This window comes from Agelaius tricolor, unplaced genomic scaffold, assembly GCF_023055355.1.
Source record: "Agelaius tricolor isolate 1412-34295 unplaced genomic scaffold, bAgeTri1.0.p SCAF_3, whole genome shotgun sequence".
Lineage (NCBI taxonomy): Eukaryota > Metazoa > Chordata > Aves > Passeriformes > Icteridae > Agelaius > Agelaius tricolor.
Window position 1 is genome coordinate 37,083,107 of NW_027269263.1, and position 11,623 is coordinate 37,094,729.

The 11,623-nt window shown below is 44.5% G+C and overlaps 1 protein-coding gene across 1 annotated transcript in view; it reads right to left on the minus strand.

Annotated features, from left to right (window-relative positions):
- The window catches only part of RASSF3 (Ras association domain family member 3), a 106,011-nt gene extending 95,782 nt beyond the window's left edge, over positions 1 to 10,229 (minus strand). The window contains exon 1 of the mRNA XM_071423504.1: positions 10,114 to 10,229. The gene's annotated coding sequence lies outside the window, so the exon portion shown is untranslated. The remainder of the gene's footprint in view (positions 1 to 10,113) is intronic.
- Between the last annotated feature and the right edge of the window lie 1,394 nt (positions 10,230 to 11,623).

Genomic DNA, 11,623 nt, shown 5'->3' on the forward strand with positions numbered 1-11,623 from the left:
AGCATAAAACACTGTGTATTACTTCAAACAAACAGAACTTACTCCATACAAAAAAACATCACTGGGATGAATCTGACAATTATACTATGCCACAAACCAGGTAATACAGATGAGAACACAGACCTGAATTCAAGCTAAACTAAACAGCAGTGGTAGTTAGAATACAATAATTTCACAACTTCTCCATCACTTTACATTTTTAGGCCATATTTAGGCCAAAATGTAAAGCTAATGAACAACAGCCTGCCTCCCACAGCTCAGGGATCAGGGGTGTGTGATGATGATGGGGGTTCCCCTCAACCTGAACTGCTAGCTTTAGAATATGAGCCACGGTGCTCTGCACAGGAATGCACTGCTCTCAGCTGGACTCAGGAAAGTCCACAGAGCTCCTCCTAAGACAGCTCTGATTCCTCACATTACACTGATGTATTATTAAAGTTAAGAATTCACTGTATTAGGAAAGTACCACACAGGGCTGCATATGTACCTTTCAATCTACTCAGACAGAGAGACAGCACAGAGATACTTTGCAAGGAGGACAAAAGGACCTGAAATGTGAGCAGACTCAGACTCTTGATCCCTGCCTCCCTTTAGGGAAAAAAAGCCATGTAAGGCTTTTTCCTGCAAGAGACTTCAGCCCCCAGGTCATACTCTGCTCATCTGAGCAGTGTCTGGAGGAGGGGAGGGAATGACTGCTGCCTTCATTGCTGTCCCACCTGCCTGGGAAGGGAGGTGAGCAGCTGTCCCCTCTGCTATGCAGGCAGCCTCTGACCTCCCACCTCCCCACAGGAGTGCAGAGGTCAGAGCTCAGAGGGCCCCTGTGCAGGGCAGGAATGCCCACAGAGCCTCCATGTGTGTGGTGCCCAGGGTGTCACCATCTGGTCAGCAGAGCTGGCTCCACCACACTGCTCTCTACATCTGCCTCCCAACCCACTTTCTGCACGGCAGAAACAGCTGGGAAGCAAAAGGGTGCTGAGGAAACACCCAGCAGTTTAGACATGTCCCTGTCTACCCTGACCTACAGAGCTCGACAGACCAGCTCTGAGCAGAGGGGGATACACAGTGACCCCACTGCCTTACTGCAGTGACATGCCCACTGACAGAGCTGAAAGAACAAAAAATACCCCAAACTAACCTTCATTGCTACAATAAAATACTCCTAAATGAACTGTAAACAACCAGCAGTGCTTGACTGGAAATATTCTCTTGGGGTGTGCTGAGTTTATATATTTTAAAAGTAAATTCTTTGCTAACAAGCATTTTTTAGAGCAACACAGCAGTGCTGAGATACCATGAAAATGAAGCCTAATAATCAGGAGGAGCACATACAGTGGTGCCAGATGTGGGGCAGATGCAGAACTCTTTGCTGCAGAGCAGAAGAGATTTTTTCCTCTGTGAAGACTTACTGCCATTTCCACTCCCCCAGCTCTTAGGAAGCAAATGGCTGGAATGAGTAAAGGATTCATTTGCTTTGACTTCAACTGCAACTTCTCCATTTAGTCTGGTTTCAGGAACAAAGATCCCCACAACCTGCTCACAGTAAGAACGGTGTGTAGGAGAAGCTGAGTGTGTTAAGTAGTATCTGACTGTCTCCATTGGCAAATGTCCCTATTAATTAGGCTCAAAATGAGGTTTTGCTTTCTTTTCAGGCAATAATATATTTGGAAAATAAGGTGGTGTCTTTCCAACCTGTCCCAATGTGGAGGTGTGTCACTATGATATATGCCACACACACAGGCACTGTTCAGTATGGAGAAGTATTCACAAGGATATTTTCCATATTGATGGACCTTGAATTTCCACAGAAGAAAGAAGAGACTTCCAGAGTTCCATAAACTGTTTCCCATCACGGTTTGTTTTTCTTTGTTTGTTTGTTTGCTTGGTGCTTTTGTTTTGGTTTTTTTTTTTTTCCTTGACAGAGATCTGAAACAGACTACAAGATTTTTGCAATGCAGAACTGCCTTAGGCAGAGAAACACTGTACCCATGCATTGAAACAATGGAAAGTGTGAAACATATTTACCTAGAAATTATAAACAAAAGTTGCAACCTTCCTTAAACTCTGTTCAGCTGTATTCCAGAGTAAATTTTATCCAGCTATCACCAAAAGGGCCCTGCCTAACTAGTTCCTAGGATTCAGCACTACTGCATTACCATGACACTGTCAAGACACAGCATCACTGATTTCATATCAAAACATAATTTATAACATCATTATGTGTGACAAGGCAATGCAGTTGCTAGGAAGTTAATAAAGAACACAACTAATGAAAGGAAAGAAACAAAAAACTGCTGTATTTGACTTTGAATCAGTGAAACTAGCACAATGCTTCCAATTTCCAGCTCAGCTGCTCATCCCTCCCTAATCCAAATGAGCAGCTATATTTGTGAGCTTTCTAAAAAAACTTTTGATTCTCAGCAGCTGCATGTACACAAAAAGAAAGGACTAAAAATTAAACAGTGATTGGCAATCTGCAATTTCCAAAACCTCGCCTCCTTTTGAAAGTTAGTAATTGAAGAACTGTAGTATTCAAACTGATGTGAAATACATCGTTATCAGATTTAATGATCTATTAATGACTCTTTTTGGAGAATAATTTGATTTCTCCCCTTAAGATGTAAGGAGTAGGAAGCTTTCTCCTTAGCAATAGCTCCAATGAAACATATCCTGGATTTTGAGGAGGAAAATCACTGTTCAAAGCATGTTACTTCATATCTGATTAGTTTTTGTTTAACTCTACAATATATTACACTGTAAATAAATACCTTCCTGCATTGTTACATGGAAAATAATGTTTCTTTGTGTATTTCAGGAATATTTCTTCTTGATTCTTTTCACTATCGTCCATTGTACTGTACAGTCATTCCCTGCTTTATTTCAAATATTTCAATCAGTAAAATTTGCTGTAATTTGCTTTATGTTGTTTTCCAGATGCTGGGAATGTGCAGAGGCAGGCAGGAGCAGCAGAGTACTGTGATGAAGTGTGTGAGGGAGGGCATTGCTGTGCTGGTGCAGCTGAGCATCAGGAAGGTGATGCACCATTTCCTGGTGCTGCACTTGCTCCTTTTTAATGTGCTTTGGTTACAGCTTTACTGCATCTCTGCAGGTTTGTGCTTCAGAACTAAAGCTGAATGAAAGATTATAAAGCCAGATGAACAGAACAATAGTGTAGTGCGAAAATAACAGATTCATGCTAATCTTAGCTTTGCAGTAGACATTATATTAGTAGCAGCAAATTCAGGGAAATTATTGAACAGTCTTTAGGAAAACCACTTTTCTATGTAAACATCTACACTGTATAGCAGAGGAAAAATAAAACTCAAGGCTAAAACTGGAGAGAAGATACTGAGTTGCCTTGTGACATAGTTTGACACACAGGATTTGACTCAGCGCGAGACAGACCAACTTGCCTGTGGGCTTTGGTGACTTTGTGCCAAAATTAGCAGACTTCTCAGTGAGAGCTCACAGGGAACTATCATTAAGAGAAAACTGATTGAGGCAGAAAAGCAAAAACGTGTTAAACTTTGCTAAAACAGAAAATTTGTTCAATCCTAATCTGATCTGCTTAAACCTGATCATTTTTAGAGTGCAAGCAAGCTGTGACCCTCCTTCTTTAGATATCTGCATTGCAGTAGGAATGATTACTTGCTTTTTGCACTTGAGATTAACAAGGGTGTACCTTGTACATTTCTTCTCTCTTAGAAGAGTAGAATATTTCTTACTTTAGCCATGGCAGCTACTAGATAATAAGTGAATGTTTATAACAGGAGTATAAGAGAAAAATACAATACAAGAGGACTTTCACTGTAGCTCTTGATACTTTCCTCCAAACTCTAACACTCACTGTCAGGCTATGGCACCCAGGCTTCTGACACAATGCACTCTTCCTTTACTGAGCAAAATAAAAAAGGCATTCCTCAATGCTCAGTACAGTGTGGAGAAAACAGGCATGTCTAGCAGCTCCTAAAGCCACCCCGCCAGCACACTGCTGGCCTGCATTTCACTGTCTGGATAAGGAAATCCTTCCAAGAAGGCTGGAGATTTCTGGCCAACACCACTTGACAGCAGAAGGAGGAGATGACCACAGTCCCTGGACACGAGCTGATCTCTAATGTTGGCTTGACCAGTGACCTCAACAGGTAAAAAGTTACTTAATATATTGGTGCTGACTGCTTGGCTCACAGCAATTCAAAGTGGGGACTGCTTCTTCCTGTCCAAGCATACTCTCTATTAGGGACTGACACTAGCCTCCTACTGCTAGCCCTAAATGTAAAAAACCCCAAACCATGTTAGTCATTTAACAAAAATACATATTGTCCAGTAAAACCTTCAGTTCTACCTTTGTCTCCAGTGTGTTAAAATCACAGATACTAGCAATATGTATATAGCATGCAGGCACAACATAATTTAAAAGGCACCTGGATCATTACACCCCACAATGACTCAAACTCCTGCCCAAGCAGTGCTAATCTGCTGAACTTTGAGCATGGTATAACTGTATAAAACCAGCATCAAGTCACAGGAAGCTCTTCAAAGCTTTCCCATGACAACATCAAGTTCCTCCTTGGTTCCCCAAGACTTTCTCCAAGCAGACAATCAGGAGTTTTCACACTGGCAAGAAATGCCAATAATTTTATTACTAAGATCTTTGCTTTTGTAAGCACATCATTGCTTTGATGTTTTATTACACATTTGAATACACCCAAGGTTAGGAACACTGCCTACAGAAATACCTGTTTTATCATCATGTCTCTACTAGCAGACCCTTTTCTACTCCTGTGTCATCTCTCAAATACTGGTGTGTTTGAAACCAAGCCCTATGGCATCTGTGGTCCTTCCCCCTGTGTGTGAAACAAAGCACAGGGTATCTCACATCAAGATGCCCTGGGCAAAGGAGGCTCCTGAAAGGAGTCTCCAGGCTACTGAAAAATCCTCTGCAGGAGCCCCAAGAGCAGCTCTAAAGCGTGTGAGGAAGACAAGTGGGAAAACCAAGAGCATTTTCAGAGTCTTTCTTTTCAGTGATGGCACATAAATGTAACAGGGTGATTTAGAAAATTTTTCTCTACACTGCTATGCAGCCTCAAAACAACTGCTTGTATTCTCTGTAGTCTCTTAAGTTTGCATCTGAGACACTCAGACTCTGAAGAATACCATAATTAATAATTAACCATTTATTAATGAGATGGTGAAAACAAGAACAAAGAAAATGATCAGAAACAGATGAGAATTTCTACATGGGACAGTGTATGGCTTAGGAGTGGAAGATGGGACTCACACAGGAATATAAATGTCAGAGCCTAAGAAAACAGGATCCACCATAACCTCAGTGAGGAGTGACCACTCCCTGCCAACAGCAGAGGAAGGAACTCAGCTTTGAGCAGTGAGAACCTTGCTGTGGCTACAGAGACCACAGAAATGCTCCAGGAGGCAGAGAGGCACTGGGGAAGACAGCAAGCATGACTCTTGAAGAGCAAGCTCCACCAAAGCTGCTTCCTCTTTCCATCTCCACACCTCTGCCTCTCACCCTGTGCCAGGCACAGTCCACTGCCAGTGCAGGACACACTGCCTACTGCACTGCACAGGGACTCATTTGTTCTCCAGCTCTACCAGCCCTGCAAGCTCCAGCAAACACCCCACTGGGGGCAGCAGACCACCCACACTCCTTCAAATCCAACAGGGAGGAAAACAGAGCTCTCTCTGAGCCAAGCAAACCCAAACCCTGTCACCTCCTGCTGCTCCAGCCTCTAGGATTCCGAGAAAATGTGATAATTCTGGATTTAAAAGAAAATATAAAGCATTGGGAAAACTGTGCATCATTAAAAAACTCTCTGCAGAAAGAATGGGAAAGGGAAGCAGACTTCCACCACTGCTATTTCTAATCTGATGCCCAGTGCTCCCTCTATAGATAAAGCTTTCAGAGGCTCCTTCAGTTCTGAACAGCTTTGGTAATTCAAGTAGTAAGTCTTGTAGTTTCAGCAACTTAACCCCCTCATTACATTCAATTAAGTATGAATGTAGTCCTACTGAAGAGATAACGGGCAATGTCTATTCTCTTGCCTAAAACCAATAAAATGTATGCTACACAAATTTGGTGGTCAAAAAAGTACTTTCTGAAGGAAAAAACCCCACTAATCTCTGTGTTTGCTCCTTTCCTCCATATTTCACTCTCTACAGGGGCATCTATTTCTTTGCTACTCCTGACAATTAGTAGGCATCTAGATAATATATCCTATTTTTTCCTCAGGTTTTTGTGCTGTTGTTTGTTTTTACAGATATTTAAAAGTTCTTGTAGTAGGGGAGCTATACTACAAATTAAAACATAACACCTCTGTTCTTCAGCTGCACTAAAGCAAGAGTCAGATACTGAGTATTCAGAGCTAATATAAAAACATGTTAGAAATTGAACAAGGCCCCCACCAAAATACCCATTTGAGCAGAAAAAAAAACAGAGAGAAGGCCCTGACAAGCCCTGACAGTGTGCTATACACTTCACAGGGAATGCTTGCTCAAAAAACAAAGACTGTAAATTTGGTTAAAAAAGAGATGTAGAGAACATGTCCCATCACTAAATCCAGGAAAGGAGCCACCTAGTTTTCATGGTACCTCCAAAGCATCTCCTTAAATATCTTTAGAAAGTTTGAAGTGAAAGTCATGTAGGACCTGTAATTTCTCTATAGTCTATATTCTCTATATTCTCTTATATTCTCTTAAGTGAAGAGTAAAACTTCTGAAAAGGTTTAATTTGGTTTCATTTGGTTCAATGGAAAAGTGTAAAATGCAAAGAAAAGTGTAAAATGCAAAGAAAAAGAAAAGTTACAGAAATTAACTAGGAAGTCCAGAGCAAGTGGTCCACAAAGTAGTTCCTTTCACACTCCCACCACCAGTCTGTTCTCCAGACTATGAGGAAAGTAAAACAGCTCAGAAATTGTATTTCGTAGCCTGGCCGTAGAGACTTTCACCCAAAGTTATGATAAATACCTCATTTTTCAAATGCTAAATGACATGTTGATACAATGCAACAATCTCTTACACTACATAATGCTACACACCATCAATAAGATACAAGAAATGGAGAATTTTCACTCCCGACTACCTTCAGATTGAGAGAAAAACTGAATGCTAGAAAACAAAACCCACTTTTTACTGTACACCATTCCATTATAGAAACTGGAATAATCCTGATGCTTCTGTTTCAAACAACTTTGTGCAGAGAAGTCAGGCCAGGCAATGGAATTCTGCATCTGCAGCAGGTTTTTCACCCAAAGGTGAAAAGGTGAATAGCAGAGCAAACCTGAACTGCAAAACTAATTAAGCCTCTCTTGAAAAGGAATCCAAAAAGACAGCAAGAAGTCGGATACTACAAAGTATCCTTTCCAGAGGGATTTCATTACACTAGGCTTTCTTTCTGGGCTGGGGTCCAGGAATATCAGCACTGCCTTACTTCTTTTCAAAAAATAAATTGCTTGAATAATGTGCACCTTGTGCACTGCATTGAAATAGACAATCCTTAATCTTGACTTTTTTATTCTGTTCAGATCTATCTTCCCTAAATAAAATGAAAGTATTTTGAATTTTTTTATCAGAAGCGTGAAAACTTGTGAATTCCAAACAAAAATCTCACAAAAGGCAGAAAGATCTTTTCTTGGTAGTTCAGGGATTACACCTCATTTTATGAGGCACACCAAGGAGTGTACAAAAACCCTAAGATAATCACAGACCCACTGAAAAATGGTAAAAGTAAAGCCTAACCTCTCCTGAAGCTCAGCTTGGGAATTCCTCATATACACTGTGGGGAAGGAAGGACAGAGACAGTCAAAGAAATCCCCATTCCCATAGAGAAGTCAAAGACTTTTCTTTCAGAAAAAAAGTCTGTATCTAAATACTTTAAAATTACTCCTTTGATGTGCCTTTTGACTGCTTCCCTATCCCAGAGGAAATTTCTCATGCCATTTTATCCTTGTCACTACACTCACCACATCTGACTTAGATCATGTCTAATGGCAAGGATCTGGTGAGTCTGATCTGACTTCAACCAGTACTGAGAAAAGGTAAGTTAAATAAAGATAGCATTTGTGTCTTTGTGATTCAGAATAATGAGAATATAGTATGTAGATCCCTCTTTATTACCAGATGCCCATCTGGAAGATGCTGTTTTATTTGGCTTTTTAGATGACAATAAGTGGCTTCTGGAAAGCATAGGTTTATTTGGGAAACTTCCAGCACTGTCACACCTTGCCAGGCAGACTAAAATCTTTGAAAGGTACTTCTAACCTCTGTTATAATGTCTGCTTTGCAAGGAATACCCAAAGGAGACCATGGCATTTTCACAGAGGTCACCACAGAGGCCACAGATTTGGCTATAGTCCTGGATGCATCCAATTCAGCTTTCAAGGCCACTCTAGACACACTTCAGCTGCTGGGCACAGCCCTGCCTGCCTTCCCAAAGCAGGGGACTTCTTCCTCTCCTATACTCACTTGCTCACGGAGGAGCCTGTGACTCTGGGCATAGACTGACGTCTGGCCAGAGTGGATTTAGTGACTCTGAGCCAGGAGGGCAGCGTGTCACACACTCCTTCAGGTCTTCTGAGCTGTCCTGACCCAGCCCCTGTTTCTGCTGCCCTCAGCCACTTTCTCAGCCAGTCTGTTCACCAGCCTGGCTCACCAGTTGTTCCTGCCAAGTGGGCAAGAACTGAGGTTCTCACAGCAGCTTGTGCTCTTAGCTGGTGTCTCCTTTCATCTGCATAGCACTTTACAGCTTCTAAATATTATATTCATGCTAGATCGTGAAAGTCGAATGTTTCCTCTGCTACTTAAACAGCAATTTAGAAGAGCAGCTTGAAGTACTATGCCTCATAAAAATTGAGCTTGTCACAGAGGAAAAGGAAAAACATTGTAAGCTGTAATTGTTCTGAGAAAATGTTGCTGGAAGATACATAATCCAATGTGACACTTGAAGCTCTTGTCATGGAGCATTTGATCATTAAAAAAAATATTATTTCTAAGGTCTGTTTTCACATCAGTGCACTACACATCCTGTCAGAACAAACAGTGCATTAATGCAAATGATAAATAAAAAGTATTTTATTTTCACAGCCAAAATATTTCCATTCCAAGAATGACTGTAAAAATAGAGCTACTGAAAGTGAGTGTAACCATGAGAAGAGTGTGTTGTAACATAAATTATATTTATCAGCAAAGGACAGTATGAGGTTATTACATCTCCTTAAGACAGAAAAAAGAGAAGATTGACCTGTCTTTTCCACCCTGTGTTTCAAATACCAGCTGTTAAACAAAGGCTCAGTGATGTAAATCTAGAGCAAACCACACACCTGAACATGTCACACCACCAGGGATAGCACAAATTGTCCTAGAAAGTGCAGCAGCACTGCAGCTGAGGGTGAGGAACAGCCAGCCAAGTGAACGTGCCCAAGGAGTTCTATGCTGAAATCACCCTCGAGGTTACCATGAAGCCCAACAACGTGGCCAAAGCCTTTTCAATCAATCAAGGGATGGCAAAAGAGGACTTTTCACCAGCACTAGATGATGTATGTTGTCCTATTGTAAAGCACAGGAGCTAGAAGGTGAATGATAGCTGTATTTTAGAGTGTGGCATTGGTAACGAAAGGGGTGCAAAGGAGGAAAGTTGCTTTCTAGGCAGGAAAAGGAAAACACACCTTTGCCTACTAAGAACCCGAGGCCAGAGAGCGCAAGGACGCGTATGTACATGCTGTGTAACGCAGCTTTGCCTTGGGCATGACCCTGCCGGCCGGGGAGCAGAACGCATGGCTCTCGGCAGGGCTGGGCAGCACCCGAGCGCTCAGGACAGCACTCCGCACACCTGTGACCCGCGTTACCTTCCTGTCGCGTAGGGACGGGGCACTTTTACCCGGATCACCCCGCATCCACCCCCACGCCAGGCCGGTGTCCCGGCAATTCGGCTCCCTCTCGGCAGCCGTCGTGCTCCGACGCTTCACGTGGCGAAACCCCGGCTCCGGTCGGGGCCGGGCGCGGAGCGGGAGTCGCCTCACCGGGCCCCGCGCCCCTGGGTGTTGTGAGGGTGTCCCGTCCCCCCGGCCCCGCCGCTCCCGGCCCGCTCCCGCCGGAGCCGCTCACCGGCGCAGCGCAGGCCCTGCGAGAGCACGAAGCGGCAGCACAGGTCGCACCACGCTCCCGCCGCCGCCGGCCCGAAGCGGTGCGGGGGCTCCGGCGGCGGCGGCGCCTCGAAGATGGTGCGGACGTGGCGGGGCCGCGGCGGCGCCGGGCGGCGGCGGCCGCCGAGCGCGGGGCCCGGGCGGGCGGCGGGCGCGTCCGGCGGCTGCGGGGGCCCCGCCCGGCCCCGCCGAGGCTTCTCCCGCCGGTCCCGCGCGGCCGCCGCCATGCGGAGCGGAGCGGGGCGCGCCGGCCCCGCCGCCTCTGCCCGCCTCACGCACACGGCACCCGCGGGCGAGGGGAGCGGGGAGGCGGCGGGGGCGAAGGAGGCGCTGCACCGCTCCGCGTCCTCCCGCCGACCTCCCGAGTCCTGGCGCCGGTCCGCCGCCCGCGCCCGGCAGGCACACACTCCGCATCATTCGGCATGAACGCGCTCCGGGATGCTGCGGCAGCCCCGGGCACAGGGCGAGCTGACAAGAGCTGGGGATGCGCTTCAATAGGTTCCCATTAAAATGATCTGCCTTCCTTCCCTAAAGCAGGTACTGGGGAAATAACTTCCCAGGGCTGGGTAGAGCTCCATAACCCACACCCGCGTGGGGAGGCTGTGGCGGCCGGGGTAGTGAGAGCTTGCATCCAACACTTGTGTGAGCTCCAGGAGCACAGCGTTGGAGAACTGCGCCCTGCCCGTCCGCAGCACGCCAGCAGCTCACCTGCCGCTGCCGGCCTTACTACACACAGGCAGCAAAGTTCTCCAAAAGATGTGCTCCTACAACTACTGCTGCCTGAGCTAGTACCAGGGACAAAATATCAAATTCCACTGAGGGATGCTACCCCTAGCACATGTTTTTTTTTGGTGACTGATGAAAAAATAAATTTAGGGCACAGAAAAATAGAAGGTCATGAAGCCTTGCCAATGGCAGAATCGGTCACAAGAGCTCAAGAACTTAACCTGTTCCTATAAACCCTCTTCAAATGGTATGGCTGTTCCCAGGGCAATCTGTTCTGGCACTTGCCTCTCTTCACCATTAGAAAGGATTTACCAAAGTTGTAGGCTGGGTTTTTTTTGTTTCAATAACAGTTTATATTAATAATGTATAATGCTTTCACCACAGTCACAGTGAATGCTGATCTTCTGGAACAGCCTGTAGATTACCAAAGACATTTACTTCCCTCTTCTTCCAGTACTCCCTTCTTTCAGCCAACAACTCCTCTTTTTCCCAGTTCTGCTCAGGACTATTCAGAACTGTTCTACAATTACCACTTCTACAGTGATTGACTACCTTAGAACTGATTTGAGTTCTACCAGTGAGCAGACACTAGGACTTTTACCACCATTAAAAGAATTAATGTAGTTCAGAACATATATCAACCAAGAAGTTAAAAAAACATTAGAACAATTAATGGCTCTACCATATTGCCAATGCTAGTGATTCTGTTGTGCAGGACACATTTTCTGAACAGCTGGATAATGCAA